Below are 18,076 nucleotides of genomic sequence, written 5' to 3' on the forward strand. Positions count from 1 at the left end.
TCTATGCAAGACCTGCTCAATAAAACAAGCGCCCTCTGTTTCATTTGTAGGTGACTATATCTAATTTAATTGTTGTTATGAACTGGATATGTGATGATTCTGTGAATACTGGATATGGGGCCCCCGTTGTACAATGCCTGCATACCACAAATAGTGCAATCATACAATCAATGAGAGCATGTGGTTATAAATTCTTTGATGCAACAGTTGCTTTTCTGGACCAGTGAGTGACATTTGGGTAATTTTCTGCGGCACACCTGATGATCTCTCACGGCACACTAGTGTGCCCTGGCACAGTGGTTGAAAAACACTGGGTTACACCCTCCCGTCTTGAATCAGCATCCCTTCATGAGCTAGTCTGGAGCTCAAATAGGATAACTATCATAGTTATAGATCTACTATCCTTTCAATTGCTTGGTCAAAGTTTTCCAAGAAATTCTGGGCAAATGAGATAAAGGGCTTTCCTCACTGGGAGTATCGGAAGCGTTCAGGAGGTTGTCGAGTTTTATATCCCTTCAATATTGAAGGGATATAGTTACAGTCCTTTATTGTTTATTTGCTATTCTCCAATATATTCATTGTTTATTATAGATTAGGATATTGCTTAAATTGATAAACTGAAGTAAATATGACATGTAATTAAATGTCATAAAGACTAAAGACATACTGAAAACAGCTTGTGTGTTACTTTGCACTATACAGTCAACAGTTCAATGTCAACGTCTAATTACTTCAAATCAATATCATACAGCAAAACCTCTCTTAACAGAATGTACTTGTGCTTTAAGAATAAAAAAATATATAATTTTGTAATTGTCTACTCTCCTGCTATCTCCACACTTTCTTGGAGGTTTACAGTTACCTGGGTGGTACAGAAAAGGTATTTAAATAATACACTATAATTAACTATCAAATCCTGTGCATTCTTGGCTAAATGTAGCAACAACTATTGTACACCAGTTCAAGTGCCGAATGTGTAGTAGGCTAGCTCAGCTTTCTCAAAATTCAAGTTGAGGCCCGGTCATGGCAGACTTTGAAGTCATAGGGCCCACCTACACATGCCCCCATCAAACCATTATTATGATTATCATTACAACAATTACTTTTATTATCCTATAGTTATACTGGACTGCTTTAGGCTACTAATGTAAGATATAATTAGAATAGTTAATTACTTAAGCATGGTTGCATTAGATCTAAAAACAACAGCAATTATATAAGAACTATTGTTTTGGGATGTTTCCCGCATGCAATCATCATAGGCAAATGGAGAAAAAATTGACATGTTTTTTAATTAAATGCATCATGCATTCGACGAACGCTCACACCATAATTTAATTGTTTGCTCCATGTTTAATGACAACGAATTAGCAAGTATTTCTGTTCTTCCTGATTACCGTTTTTTTCTGTCGGCCCGCAGTTGCGCAACGGGCTTATAATTTCACTCCGCGGACCAGCAGTCGCACAATTGCCGGTGTGCTCACAGTTTTGCCTCTGGTTAACATCAGACGTGTCTGGCACGTTTTCCACACGTTTTCCCCTCGTTAGTATTTGGTGTAAAAATAACACCACACCAGCACCTTCATTCAATGTTGAAAGTAAGTGTCATATACGTGCGTGAAAAAACGTTGTGATTTTCACTCATTTTGAACGTGTAATTCACGTTGTTTTTTAGTTGGTGTAAATTGAAACCGAAATTGCATCTTCTGTTGGCGTTGGAATCGGTGCTAGATGCGTTGGGTTTTGCACGTATCTTTTGGCACCAGGTTACAACGTTCAATGGACGTTTTTAACATGGTTATTTGTACTGGTGCCAGAAAACACGTTGAAAGAACGTACTAAACACGTCTGTTTTATTTGAAACCAAAATACAACCTAAATAAAACGTTTGTTTTGGTTCAAATAACGTGTTTTGCTGCTTGGGTACAGTGGTCTATTTGATAGTGTATTGGCCCTGACTAAGTTCGTGTGATGTATAAACCCCAATCCTTGTTGATACAAGTACCAATATTCGTCAAGAAAGTTTTTAATCACATTAAGATTTTCGCCATAGGCAGTAAAAAACTCCTCCATCTTTGTCAAGATTTTTCCGCTGAGAAAGTTTCAAACTATGACCATAACGGCCTTTCCACCAATCAGAGGCATCACTGTGGGATTGTGGGATTGTTCAGGATTGTGGGTAATGAAGTACTTATCCAAGAGATCGCGAATAAAAGGCATTTATCTCAAAACAAGGTTAGTGCCCCACGAACTCTTGGTGTCTATAGGAGCATATACAATCGCTTAGTACAACCGTAGCTGGTTTTAAGTCTACCACGTGCAGTTAAGTTTTTATGGCTTACACCGCAATTGTCAATGGAGAAATTGCATTGACTTTTTACATCCGGCATCGGCTGTGGGCAGGACTGTGCAGCTCTATTGCACAGAATATGCTACGTAGTTCAAACAACCATTTAACGTCATGCTACATAGCTCAGTTTTTCAGTACTTACAAGCAAGCCTTGAACAAGAACGTGTTTTAGAAAAGAGTTTACGGTTTCTGCACTTACAATCGAACTTTGACCTATTCAGCATTACAAATTACAATTTTCCCTCATATGCTTTGACCTGCTTAAAGAAATTGGGATCCACTTGGTCTTCATTAACACCTTTGAACAGCAGAAGTCATCTCTTGCAAGTGTGTCACACGTTTTTATTGGGTTCATACGTTTATCACACCCTTTCACAAAACAGTTAACACAGCTGTCATTCAAAGACTCCAAACCCTATTGGTTTCCCTGTGCTAAACAAAAGGAAACTATGCAATACATCTACCACCTGTGAATAAGTCTGAATCCCTGATACACCTATGTGAAACTCCTTTGCAAAATTATTCAATGAGCAATCATTCATTATCCATAAGAGATACCATGTCTGTTCTGTGTTGCTATTTGGAGGTATGGATCTAATAAGGCAGATTTAGAGAAAGTACTGTATTGCGTATTTGGTGAAGAAAACAGTACAAAAACTGTAGATCTATTTCAATAAAAAAATGGCATGTTGTAGTGCAATGAAATGTGTCTTGTCTGTAGGTCACATGTCAATGGCAGTTACATCGTGGAAAGAATGAATGCAGTTATAAAAATAAAAAGTAAATCGCACAGACATAGCAAAAATGAAGGCAGAATCTCCTCATTTTGAGAACAGTGTTTAGCATGTTGTTGTGCAGTGTGTAATGATTGATGGAAGCAAACAGTGATTTGACTACATGTTGTGTTGTTTGAAAGCAAAATTGGCTTTTGCTGCATGTTTTAAATGTGTTACAGTCTTTTGCAAGCAGAATCAGAATCAGTTTTATTGGCCAAGTTTACTTACAGTACGGTACACAAGGAATTTGACTTTGGTAGGTTAGCTCTTTCTACATTCAAATATACATGTACAGTAGTAGTAACAAATAGACATGTAATAGTAACTTTTACATTCAGTAGACAAATAGTAATATAGGCACATACTATACAATAGAGCCAACAATATACATATAGGCACATATCAACATAATATACAAAAATACACATCTACATCAGCAAAATGTTGCAGAAAAACCTGTGTTTTTTTTTTTGTGTCACGGGGCAGCCATGGAATGAGGTCTTTGTTATGCTCAGCATGACCTCTATCCAATGCTTTTAGTGTGTTACTGACCTGACTGGTGCAAAACCTTGTAGACAGGAGACAAGAGTGTTGAACACTAGTCATTACATTACATTACGTTTGGCTGACACATTTTTAGCCAAAAGCGACTAACACGGTAAACAGTTTAAGCTTTTTAAAGCAATTCTCTCAACAATTCTAGGACAATTTTTAAAAAGGTAGAGTAGGCCTACAATATGAATAAGTGCATCAGTGAGTGCTTTTTTTAAACTTGTTGTCAAGTGTCAGTTCTAGTCAGGTGGTAGGTGCTAGGATCAGCAAGACTAGCTGTAAGAAAGGAGATGTTCACGGGCAGGTGTGATGGTCATGTCACATACATGATGGATCTTTTAGAGTAGGTATGTTCCTCCACAGCTGTATCCATCCACTGTGGTTGGGCATCCTTGAAGGCCTGAGTCTGCTGGAACACCAACACAGCTGGGTCTGCAGGTAATAATAAGATGGAGTCATATTAAAGATGGAGAGAATTGGATGAGGGCCAGTGTTGGGCAAGTTACTTCAAAAGCGTAATGCAATATTTATAACTTGTTACTGTCATCTCAAAGTAGTTTGTTACATTACAATATTACTGTCTTTGAATTGTAAGGCATTACACTACGTTTACATTACTTTCACCAAAATAACAGGAAATATGGATTTCTTCATGTGTTCAATGCAGCTCATTACACGGCAGGAGGTGATGTTGTATGGCATAATGACTGAGCTAGGCTTAAGGCTAACAAAAGAACAATATAATGGTTGCAGTTATGGCTCATGGAACAATGTAGGCCCCAAAGGCCAAAGGTCACTCACAACTTAATATAGTAAAATATAGCGATAGTGAAATTGTATGATGACTTTAAATGGTTCTCATCATTGCTGGTTGCCTTTCCTTCCACTTACAGTGGTGTAGACTTAATGCAAATAGTTTGAGAATAATGGCTATGATCTTTGTCTGTAAAAGCAACATTTTATTTATTCTCACTGCTTGAAATGAGAAGTATAGCCTAACCATGTTAGATCTGTTGCATGAATGGCAGAGATAACTCAAATTCCCTTTCTACAGTCATCTAAACAAGGCAATCAAATTCCAGGACCAGCATAGATGACTTTTTTAATTATTGGATAATCTTCTCTGGTGCCAATTGAGCATTTCTCAATTTTGGATTAAAAAGCAAAGTAACTTCAGTTACTGAGAATTGTACCGAGTAAAATTTTACTGAAATTGTATTGGTAATGCCTTACATTACTGCATTACAGCAAAAAGCAATGCATTACTGTAATTACATTACTTTTTTAATGCCTTCTCCCAACACTGATGAGGGCGCATTCGTGTACAGAATAGAGCTAGTTCAGGTTTTTAATCTCTGTGTTCCCTATAGCCTACTGAAACTCAGTAGGCCCAGGTTATTCTAATTGGGACACTGACCTATGATTTGATGATTTCTAAATTAAGGATTAAAGTTTGGATGTTTACTTTCGTAAATAGCAACGTGTAAATCATTCAAAAAAACGTGTCAATACCAAATTTAGCCGCCTACTAGGCTAGCTTGTTGCTGAGACTTGACTATCGACACTCACCCTGACGACTCTTTGTTGCTTCTTCTCAGGTGGCTTCTCATAACCCAAATAAAGCGTTGGGTAAAGGTTTTCTTCAGTTGGCGCAGTGATGATGAACATACATAACATATCCTTTTCGGGGGATGTTTTAAGTTCAGGTTTTCAGCCAATTTCTTTAAGCCTCATCGTCGTCGTCATTCGGCAGTGGATGGCAGCTGTAGCTACATCTCTGGCACGAACCATGCTTTCAAACGGCACACGTTGTTTCCGAGCTTTTTAAAGGCATAATATTATTCAGCAACAACGCGACAATACAGCGATGCGATTAGCCTGACATCTGATCAGCAAAATACACAGCTGAGGCATCAGGTGCCGTGTACGGCCACACAATTCCACCGGAAGTGTTGCCCACAAATGTTGCACAAACGTTTCCCCAGCAACCACCCCAGGAAACTTGTGGATAGGGCTTATTCGCAAACTTCGCCGCGGCCATATTGTTGATATGACATTCCAGTTCTATAGGCTATACTATGTGACAAGCCTGTAGCGCGTAGATTTGAGCTGAGCAGAGCACAGTAGCCTAACGGCTTCATCTCGTCAATATAAGTAAATAAACTTATGGACCCATATCTAATAGCATTAAGTAAAGATCCGTCATTATTGTCAACTGTAAATTACCCCGATATTTATTTATAGCCTAACTGTCTTGTTCATACATCGGCACACGTCGCAGCTGAAGGGGACAAATGTTCAAGTCGCTTGAGTCAAGGTCGGCGAACTTATATTTGTTCCACCAACGACATCGTCTAACATTGCCATGATCGCAGAGAAAGTTGCATCTCATGGGACTGCAATTGTATCTTGCATTTGCCTGTTGCTCACAATCTGCAGCCAAGGACTTTGCTAAAGTAGTTTAAAGTGGGTTAGCCAGTGATCGTTTTTGTCTGATAACTTCTACAGGAGGATCTATGATGCAACTACATGTGTGGAGGCAGAAAGGGCTAACATATTCTCTGTAACATTTCCAAAATCCAAGTGAACAAAACACTATACAAATCAGAAGTATCTACTGGTATCTTTCTCCGCTGAGTTTGTTCCTACTATTTGCCACTTGTCGTGCCACTAAGACAAGCTGAAAAGGGCGCATCATGAATAAATATATTAGCCTATAGCAGAGCCGTCTACGGAGAGCCTCCGCACTCTCTATTAATTCCATACAAACCGAATTTGGCTGCAGTTCACCAAAGTTCACCTAGATGGCGATCGCGGGCGAGTCCAAAATAATGGGGTCCTATGGAGCTACATGGCTACATTTATTGTTTTCACCTATTTAACAACTGAAACCCTCAGACTTTATTTTATTTTTCGCAAAATGGATATGGATTCTCAATCAAAAGTGAAATAATCCGGGAGTCATGTCCTTTCGTTTTCTTATAGGTTGGGTCGTTGTTGCCATAACACGCTAGCATTGATGCTATGCTATGCTATGATCATGCTAATGAATGACATCATTGACACGTTTGAAAGGCTTTTTAGAACAATTAAGTGACTTTAAAATATATAATACTCAACCAAGTGTGTTGTCTTTGTCTCCCCTTTCGAATACAATATTCAAATTACTTGAAAAAAAATTATATCTCGAGAAAAGTGGATTTTGAGGGGTACAGCTCCATAGACCTCCATTCATTCTGGACTCGCCCGCGAGCGCCCCTAGATGCAGTACCACACCGGAAGAGTTCCGAGAGTGAAGGTTCTCCCCTTATTAGACATTCTCTGCCTATAGGCTACTGTAAACGTTGGCTAACATTGCCTCCCTAGCAATGCTATCTATGCAAATGCAATTATGTCCAAAGGTAATATATCTGTTAGGCGACTACCATAGTAGGCTACTGCTGATGTCTCCGCATTACATAGGGGCAGCTGTCTGCGCTGTCTAAAACGTATTTAACTTAAGCCCACAGAGGACAATATATAGTATTAATAATACAAATATAATAAAGGCGATGTGAGGAGTTGGCTGTAAGTTTAGCCTATAGGCTATTTATCCTATGTAGCCACAAGTCTCTCCTGTGCTGACTACTTCTCAGTCTCATTCTCTTTTCATTTTCTGACCATGTCAACATTGAGCAACGAAAATAAGGGAGATTTTCCGGGTTACTTACTCAAAATACAGGGAAATTTCAACATTCGTCTTTCTGTTGCTATCCCTCTGCTGAGAGCAAGAAGTCGTAGGCCTACTACAAAACTGCTGCACTAATTAAACGAGGTGTGAAGCTAAGCTAGGTCTAATGAGATTGGCATCAAATCATGCTCTCTCCCACACTGTTCTGATCACTCTCAAGCAAAACGATGCTTTAAAAACATATTTTCGCTGGAAGGGCAGGGGATACAGGACAACAGTAAAGAGACGGCCAAGTCCGATGGGGCTAATGTTATGAAAGTAATAAAATATGGGATATTTTACGGGAAAATATTAAAACAGGAAGACAGCTGGAAAAATTTTGACAGGTAGGCTATGTTTCTGACAGTGGGTGAATCTAGGGCTATTTGCTGTTGTTAGAACGGCCTGTATTGCTGTTGTTAGAACGGCCTGCCCTGTAGCCTAGGCCTATTGCACAACATAGGCCTACCATCACGTTAAATTTTGTACAAATAAATAAATAGCCTACAGCGATCATACCGGCGCTGTCGCGCTTGTCAATTGACAGCTGCATTAAATAGACCCACCTATGCATTTTCTATATCAACAAAATGGCCGCTGCGCACGTTATTACCTGATTATTACGTAGATCGAATAAGCCTAATTGAATGTATAGAAAGCATACACAGAATATAAGAAAATTAAATGTTAACCACTTCTACTAATACATGTAGATTAGTATTCACTTCTAATACATATAAAATTATTAATAATCACTTCTATTTCATAAAAATGTTAGTAATCCAAAATTTCTCCTTCATTTCCCCCCTTTGGGCTTAAGGCCACAAAGAAATTTTTGTAATCAAAAACAAAATAAAAAAATCCAATTTCCAATAACATTTCCGGGTCATCATATCAGGGTAAAACTCATTTCACATTTCAATATCATTCTCAGAATCCATTAATGTTAACATAATATTCAAGGACGAACCACCTAAAAATTGTTCTATCCCTGTCACACCTACTATGTTAAGGCAATCTTTACTAGTACACAGTCGAGATTCAGGGCATGCAGAATAGGGTTGGGCACCGAAACACGGCTCTAATATGGCACCGGTGCCAACGCAAACGGTAGTAACTGCATCGAATAACAACGTGGATTTCGGTGCCTCATTTCGGTGCTTAAATAGCGTTTTTTTTATTTCTTTTGTTTATACGAGGCATCACTGCATGTCATGCGCTGATAGCAACACATCCAGATACAGTTAGCTAACATATGATAAACACTGGATGTATAAACCAGAGGGGTGCACCAGGCGAGTGGACAGTGTTTGACAGCTTGCGTGAGCCCAAAGTAGCTTACTTTAAAGCGATATCGCGAGCTCCTGTCAAAATCTAGCAGTGGGCCTAACTACACACAAGCAAAAAGCTATGAAACAACATCAACAGTAGGCTAGCCTATAGTTACACAATATCCTTGCTGATGCGCTAACTGACATTTATTTGAAATGTTATCAGCAAAGTTGTAAGGTGAAAACTTTCACGGTGTGTTATGGCATGATATTAATATTTCATGTGCACGAGGCCCATATAGCATCACAATGAATATAAAGATCATGTTAAAAGTTAGCTGGCAAAAACATAAATATGTAGGTTACATACCTGATGTCACTGAGCTGTCAAAGAGGCTACGAAACCATCTCCGTACGTTATCGCTAATTAAACTCAGCTGACTGGTGTTAGCCCATAGCCATAGTTGCTGTTAAAATGCCTAGGCTAGCGCTGGGAATCACTTCAACACCGACATGTAGCCTAACATGTTCAAAACTACTGCGTGTTATGGGTTAAGACATTAAATTTCAGCATTTGGGAACACACTGAATTAACTGGAAAGTAGAGTCCTTGTTAGATTAGCTTGCTTGCAAATGCCGTTGTCCATGACCTGGCAGTTTTATGGCAAGCGGTTTTAACATGCCTTATGGCAAACCGCCTACACTGGGTAAACTTGAAAGCAGAGCTTACCATTGTGTGTGCATGCATGGCAAGCGGTTTTAACATTTAAATATATTATTCATAGGAGCAATGAGATATTGATAGTAAATTGAATATAACAGTTCAATTTCATGTTCAAATTTGTCTTATCAATAAAAAAAAAAGCCATTCATGCTTTAGACCATTTTAATTTAAAACATTTTAAAAACAAAGTACCGGTTCAGGCACCGTTTCGGCACCGGCACCGTTTTAAAAGTATCGATTTAGCACCGGTATCGGATAAAACCCAAACGATACCCAACCCTAATGCAGAATCATCAGAAGTCCTGTAGGGAAAAACACACATTTGAAAAGACTTTTCTTGGCACACCCAGCAGGTCTCATTTGTCCCTGCTACAGTTGTTCTAGGATTTATTAGAACCACAGATCTCCTACTCTGGAGAAGTGGGCATAATCAGTAAGAACACACAGAATAGCAACACTAGCCTCACTCTACTCCCAGTTACAAAACAACAAAAGCTCTATTCTATCTTCAACAGCAGAGCTGGCTTGGGTTTTTTAGGCCCTCCCCAGGTCACTGTCCAGCGATGATTAAATATCTAGCTAAACTGGAAATAAAACAGTGCTAGTTCAGTGTATACTGATACCTTGTTTCTAATATCCACCACTGATTTGGATGATGGATGGTTGAATCCACTAATTTAAATGGACACTGGTCTAATTGATTTCCCTAACCTCAAAGGAATGACTTCACATGTGTACTTAGTAAAATGTGTAACAATCAGAGTATACTTCCCTTCATTTGCAGTCCAATACTTTCTATTTGTAATGCAGGTTAAAACAGCAGGATCTTGCAACACTTCCCTTATCCCCGATGGAACATATATCCAAAGGCCTACCTCTTTCACCACTCTGCAGTGTGACAGATGAATCCAAGAGTCTCTTTCCGCAATTCTCACTACGGGGTGTAGACAACAGAACTTGATACGGTCCGCACCACCGTTCTTCATTCCAGCGTTTTCTTCGAAAGAGTATCCAGAAAACTTTGAGGCAAAGTCAACTGCGTCTGTTAAGAAACAAAAGATAGAGCAGCAATCAGTTCTCGCATGTAACCAGACAAAGTACCAACTACATTAGGTTAGGATTAGGTAAACCTGGAATTGGTATGGACCGGGCAGTCAAAATTTCAAATGGGCTTAACCCTTTTGATCTTGATGCACGGCCTCTGAGGTAGAGGAGAACCAAAGGTAGAGCAGTCAACCAATTCCATCCCAGTTGTAGTAGTTATTTTAGTGAACTTATCTTTCATTCCATTTACATTCTGGCCATTTTGAAAACATATCAGCAATTACAAGGCAATATTCATAACTTTTGCATTTTGTTAATTGATCAATTGAATAAAATCCATTATAATATATTCAAACGGATCTGATGGTGGTGGGTGATGACCTCCTTGGGCTCTCACTGTGGGTGCGGTGTTATGTTTTAGACAGGTAATGCACATATCACAGTAAGCAGCTGCCGCGGTAGTGAATCCTGGTGCAAAATAAAGTTGTTTTATTGTTTTTACCATAGCTGTTGCACTCGCATGATCTAAACCATGAGTGACTTTAGCAACTATATGAAAACATGATTTTGGTAGAACAGGCTTGCCTGTTGGAGTATGTAGCCACAAATCATCATTATTCTTTTTACAATTTTTCCATTTTCTTTTTTCTTTTGTATCTGCCGATTTTTGTGCTTCTTTTAAAGCTTGACCTGATGTCACTATATCTGGTATTTGCAAATTCAAATTCAAAAACAATTGTGTTTTGTTCGAAAGTCTTAAAAACTCTGGTAGTATCCTCCTCTCAACCCCCCCGGTTTGGCTTTAGGGACCCTCTACTCACTACCACGTAAGTGTAATGTTGTTTAAATAGCGTTTTGTAGCGGCAAAATGACTTGCCCTGGTCACTTCCAGGCTAACGAGTTTTGCCTAAAAGGGTAAAATCGAACTTTCTCAAAACACATCCGAATGACATGATTTTGATGTCAACTCAACGTATGTACTCCCATTACTCCGGATAATTTAATTACTGCTACAGCAGAAGGAATCTGAATTGCCTCCAGCAACAATACAATGAACTCTTTATGTTGTACAGGTTTACAAGTAGCCGTAAGAAAGCCTCTTTCTTTCCATATTGCTCCACAGTCATGAACAATTCCCCAGCAATAATGACTATCAGTGTATATGCAAACAGATTTTCCAGCTGCCAACACACAAGCTCGAAAAAGTCCAATCAACTCAGCAGATTGGGCAGAAAAAGTTGGAGGGAGCGAGTAAGAGTAAGCAATTTACAAAAGATTCACTGAACAAAAATGCTGATGTGGTACATGAAAATGTAGCTAAAAATGTGGAGAATGCAATGCAATCAAGCATTTTGGACGATGTGGAGAGACAAGCCGGCAGCAGATTAAATGCTCGAGAGAGAGAGAAAAAGATGCGGTTTAAAAAGGACGTGCAGACTAGGGATGTCCGATATTGGCTTTTTTGCCGATATCCGATATGCAGATATTGTCCAACTCTCAAATTTCGATTCCGATATCAGCCGATACCGATGTCGATATGTGGGTTATTTTTCCTCAAAACTAATTTAGGTAACATCACATATCTCCTGTTATGGAATTAACACAACATGCTTAATGTTATTGTGATGCCCCACTGGATGCATTCTTGAATGCAACAAGGCTTTCCAAATGTTAACATTGTCTGTGCAAAATAAGAAAAATACTTCAACTTAATTTAGGGAAAAAGTGCCATGTTTATTTTATTTTTTTTAATTGTCTCAAACAACAGTTTGGATTACACTCTCCCTGAGATAATCTTGACAATGCCCACAACAAATAGGGCAAATTTGACTTCTTCACAAATGATAAAACATTGTACCTGAACAACTATGTGCAACATAGCAGAATGTAAAGCCAACTAAAATAACAGGCATAGTGTATGACAGGCTACCCTTTTTCTGTGTTAAATGAGCCTGCATTTGTAGGATGCTTCATGAACTGTTTCTTTAACTAAAACTCAATCACCTTAATTGAATGAATGCACAAATATGAGTCACGGGTGTCTGTTTTTACAGACAAGACAGACCCTCACTCTAAACCCGTCCTTCCTCATATACAGATATCTAGGCTATATTTAACATTTATTTTATATTTGGCCTGTTATGAAATCATGTATTGAACAATTTAAGCACAGCTCAGCTTTAAGAAACTCAAATAGCCTAGATGCATGCTTAGCATTTTGTGATCATGAAGGCTACTTTCACAAACTCTTATAGTCAGCTGTCCTCTGATTTACCGATATCTAGGCGACATTTGTAATATTTGTTTTGTATTTGGCCCGTTATGAAATAATGTGGAACAATTGAAACACAGTGTAAAACTTAAATCCCAAATTCGGAGACATCTATGTATGTTGAAATTTACTGCAAATTCAAAACGGGATTAGTCTGGAACGGCTAACTGTACAGGGGACTGCTTTACACCTTTCTGTTCGGTAAGGTCTGCTGTTTATTCTGATATATGGTTTGTCATGTGTTAAACGAAGGGTTCTGAAGTATTCCACCGAGATGAATGGGTAGGGAGATGGACGCAAAACCTTCGGTAGAATTTATGATTAAATTGAATGATATTATTTACTTTTCTCGCGAACCGTTCACCACAGCAATTAGCGGCTAACATCGATTAAAAGCTGAGAAAAAGCTCTTTCATGTGATACTTGTGATGTCTGTGTGATGAGTAGGATGGGTTAATTTGGACGCACTTTCTTTCTTGCGCTGTCACTTTCTCCACTGCGTAATTTGGCCATAGGCCATAGGCTAAATATATATCGCTATTAGTAGGACGCAAAGCAGAATATTTAAAGAAGGGGGCACCAAGGCCACCGTGGCCTGTAAACCTCTGATTTTCAAAGGGGCGTCACGGCCAACGCAAGGGGCTACTACGGCCACGAGCAAGTTTGTTACTGCAGCCATCCACGCTTGTTTGTATGCTTCAAGACGCAGATTGATGAGGTCATCATCTGTGCGCCGATAAACGCTTCAGGAGCGCATAGGCACTATTTGTGTGTAACGCAAGCATTATGTTATCGGTTTTAAGGCAAAAAAAATCCGATAACGATATTAACAGATATTACATTTTTATGCTAATATCGGGCCGATAATATCGGTTGGCCGATATTATCGGACATCTCTAGTGCAGACCGAAGCTGCTGCAAGCAGGTGATATTTAGAAATTTATTTCACAAAATCCAAGACCAAGAACAGACAGACTATGTAACTGGACACATTGAGGCCAAAAATATTGAGAATTCTACAGGAAATGTTAATAAAGACGAAGGAGTGAATAGTGGCTAGAGGCAAGCCAAAGGCTGCTGACAAGGGCCCGACGCTAATTGTAAAGCAATTTACAAAAAATTAACTGAACAAAAATGCTGATGTGGTACATGAAAATTTAGCTACAAATGTGGAGAATGTAATGCAATCAAGCATTTTACATTACATTACATTTGGCTGACGCATTTTTAACCAAAGCGACTAACAACATGGTAACAGTTAAGTTTTAAAACTATTTTCTCAACAATTTACAAACGGTAGAGTACAGTAAGAATAAGTGCATCAGTGAGTGCTGCTTTTAAACAGTTGAGTGTCAGTTCAAGACGGCTGGTAAGTGCTAGGATCAGCAAGACTTGTTGTAAGTGGTGCTATGAGAGGAGATGTTCTCTAAAGAGCTGGGTCTTCAGGAGTTTTTTGAAAATGGAAAGGGATGTCCCTGCTCTTGTAGGAACTTGCAGTGTGTTCCACCAACGAGGAACAACAGATGAGAAAAGTTTGGATTGGCTGAGCGTACCGGTGGTAGAGCTAGATGTCGTTCGTCTGAGGAGCGCAGCGGTCTGGTGGTAGCGTATGTCTGTATGAGGGCATTCAAGTAGGTGGGAGCAGAACCGGAGACTACTTTGTAGGCAAGCGTTAGAGCCTTGAATTTGATACGGGCCGCCATAGGTAGCCAGTGTAGCTGGATGAGCAGGGCCCACGTGTGCCCTTTTGGGTTGGTTGTAGACCAGGCGCGCCACCGCATTTTGGATCATCTGAAGGGGTTTCACTGCGCAGGCTGGGAGACCTGTCAGGAGGGCGTTGCAGTAGTCAAGTCGTGAGATGACTATTGCCTGAACCAGAAGTTGGATAGCATCTTGAGTCAAGTAAGTCCTGATTTTCCATATGTTGTACAGTGCGAAACGGCATGACCGGGCGACTGAGGCAACATGATCTGAGAAGGTTAGTTGGTTGTCGAGAACAACTCCTAGATTTCTTGCAGTCCTGGTAGGTGAAACAGACAGGTAGTCAAATTTTATGTTGATTTCGTGGTGTATGGTAGGTTTAGCTGGTAGGACCAGTAGTTCAGTCTGTCCCAAGGAGGTGATGTAGATAGCAGAGAACGGGGCCCAGCACTGAGCCCTGGGGGACCCCTGCGGTGAGGTGCAGATAGCTGAACAAGCCATGATACGTTAAACGAGCATCCTGTGAGGTATGATTCAAACCAGGAGAGAGCAGAACCGGAGATTCCCATGTTAGAGAGTATAGAGAGAAGGATGCGGTGATTAACTGTGTCAATGGCAGCCGATAAGTCAAGCAGAATGAGTCCTGATGACCGAGCGGTCACCCTGGCTTCTTTTAAGGCTTCTGTTACAGACAGCAGAGCCGTTTCGGTAGAGTGGCCGCTTTTGAACCCAGACTGATTTGGATCCAGAAGGTTGTTCTGTGAAAGGAAGTCAGAGACCTGTTTGGAGACAGCTCATTCAATGCCTTTGAATAGAAAAGGCAGGAGTGAGACAGGAGGGTAGTTCTCGACTTGAGCAGGGTTGAGAGAAGTTTTCTCAATGGTGTTACCCGGGCCATTTTGAACGCTGTTGGAAATGTGCCAGAGGTTAGCGAGGCATTGATCACATGTGTGATAGCTGGTGCGATGGTCGGGCTGATGGACTGAAGTAGGCTCATAGGTATAGGGTCCAGCGAGCATGTGGTAGGACGGCTACATGTCAGGAGTATATTTTAGCACAAGCTGGCAGCAGAACAAATGCTCGGCTGGCCACCTCCGAGAGGTTGAGAGAAAGAAAGATGTGCATTTCAGCGCGGGATTGCGAATAAATTATTACTAAGTATTGAGCATGATAATAAAAGTCCCGCAACTCTAGCCATCATAATGCGAGAAATTCCCACACATTTTACAGCACTGTCTGACGTTAATCTAATAATGGAGCGGCCTGAATGCGGGACTATTGACTGGACAGACCAACTCTGACTTCAATTGAACCCCATGCAGAAACACACACACGCGAGCGCAGGACCACTTTGGGGGGCCTCTCTCTTTTTGTTCTCTCTCTCTCTCAGCAGGATTTGTCACCGCTGAAGTCAAATTATAGCCTATAGGTGCTTCAACATCAACTGCTATCAACAGGAAAGGAAAACAAACATTTAGCGATCAGGAACCGTCGGGAATTTTGCAAACACAGAAGTATGACAGCCTATAACGCGAGAGAACATGGATGTGTTCTCCATTTGAGGAACGTTATAATCGGACGTAAACAGACAGCTACAGACACGGAGCGCACAGTAGGCCTACTTTCACTTTCTGTGCGTATTCATTACGTGAAAGATAATTAGTAGCAAAACAGCGATCAAATATTACATGGCAGTGAGTTTTGTTTTCAAATGTTTTCATGCATGTCTAGATAACGGGTGAGGAATGTTTAGGAGACTCGTAAATCCTCAAATGATGGCTGGGGTCATTTATTTAGGCTGCGCAAAGTACAGCACCTTTATTTGGCCATGGCTTGTATTCGAGTCAGCTATAGGCCTTTATTTATTGCGTTTTATTGTGAGACATAGGCCTGCTTTTCGTTTGGAGCAGCATACCGGGTAGGCTATCAAAAGCAGATGTTCAATTTGAGATTTAGCTAATTTACGTTTGGACTGTTTGATTATATTGCTAAATATCGGGACTGATGACCATTGAAATCTGTGGGGTATTTCATGGCTCACTATTAAGTTTCATGTATGAAAGAGTGTCGGGATTTCGATTTCCATCCACTTATTGCAAGATAAGGCATCCGCTTTCATTCATTCATGGAACGTGTACTGTGCTGCAAGGGAAACCTTATTCCTTATAGACAAAGAGGTCTAAGATAGCCTAAATGTAGTTATTTTTTAAATTACGCATGATTTATTTTGTTATAAAATTCATAGACTGATGCCTGGCAGCAACAATTGTGTTTAAATGTAGGTTACTGCTTCAGCCTCTAGGTCAGAAGGGGGCGGCATGCGACAGGTAGCTTGAGAGCAATGAGAGCAACGTGTTGGAGACTCATGGTGTAGGACAATGACATTTCATTGGCAACAATATTAAACCAACCAACAATATAAAATATTAAGAAGAGCTCTTTCATGAGTTAAATTGAAACAAAATTATACTGACTTTTATTTGTCCAAATCTGAGGCCCGGCTATAAATAGAATCCCGGCCATAATTTGAGGATTTAGGTATGCACGTGTATTTCAGGCATAGCGCAAACACTAATGTCTGACTGAAAGCAAAGTCCTTTTAGGCAAGTCCCTCCACTCGGCGGCCATATAACAACGCTTTTTGGGCACTCATCGGGCATCCTATTCAGCAGAAATGCGCGTGTGCAAGGCTTCACGACACCAATCTTGCTCCAGCGGCGAGTTCACAACACATGATTGGCAAGATGTCTTCACAACACACCATATGATTGGCTCAATGTTTTCACCTCACACCGCATGATTGGCTCAATGTATTCACATGTCGAGGTTTTGCCGAGGAAGGGGTGGGATATGTGTAGACAACGGCCATATTGGCGTTACAAACTAACCCCATGCATTTCTATGGAGGATTTTTTGAGTGCTGTCTCCTCATTAGAAAGTCTCTGCTGAAAGTGCGCAGGACTTGCATTTGTGCATTTGAGAGCGCTCTCTCGTGGCTGTAGAGGGTAATATTTCATGTAGGGTTCATGTCAGTTAATATAAATTAACATTTAAAAACATGTTCAATTATATTTTTTTTTCATATATAAGTCGCACCTGACTATAAGTCGCAGGACCAGCAAAACTATGAAAAAAGTGTGACTTATAGTCCGGAAAATACGGTAATGCCCCCTGTAATGATAAATTGATAAGTTGCTGAATAAAATGATTCATGATAATGCAGATCTTTGGCACCAACACAAGACACAAAGACACATCTGCCCGATTCCAGCCTTGCTGAAGCATCCAGATCATCAATCCTCCACCAAATTTCACAATGGGTGCGAGACACTGTGGCTTGTAGACCTCTCCAGGTCTCCGTCTAACCATTAGACGACTAGGTGTTGGGCAAAGCAGAAAATTGGACTCATCAGAGAAGATGACCTTACTCCAGCCCTCTATGATCCAATCCTTATGGTGTTTTGCAAACCTCAGCCTGGCGCTTCTTTGCTTCTCATTGATGAAGGACTTTTTCTAACTTTATTCGAATGAGTTCGAATGAGACGGTCATCCCGATTAGTGGAGAGTCATTTTTGCCCTCTGCCGGTCTGTAACTTTGTTGTTCCCAATGTCTGCTGCTTGACCTTGTTCTGATGAACCGCCATCTTTTACGGATAGAAGCAACCTGACGCTCACTG

The sequence above is a fragment of the Alosa pseudoharengus genome, unplaced genomic scaffold (genome assembly GCF_046254945.1).
Source record: "Alosa pseudoharengus isolate Yale_2024_CS ecotype anadromous, Long Island Sound unplaced genomic scaffold, YU_APseudo_1.1 YU_APseudo_1.1_scf_8, whole genome shotgun sequence".
Lineage (NCBI taxonomy): Eukaryota > Metazoa > Chordata > Actinopteri > Clupeiformes > Clupeidae > Alosa > Alosa pseudoharengus.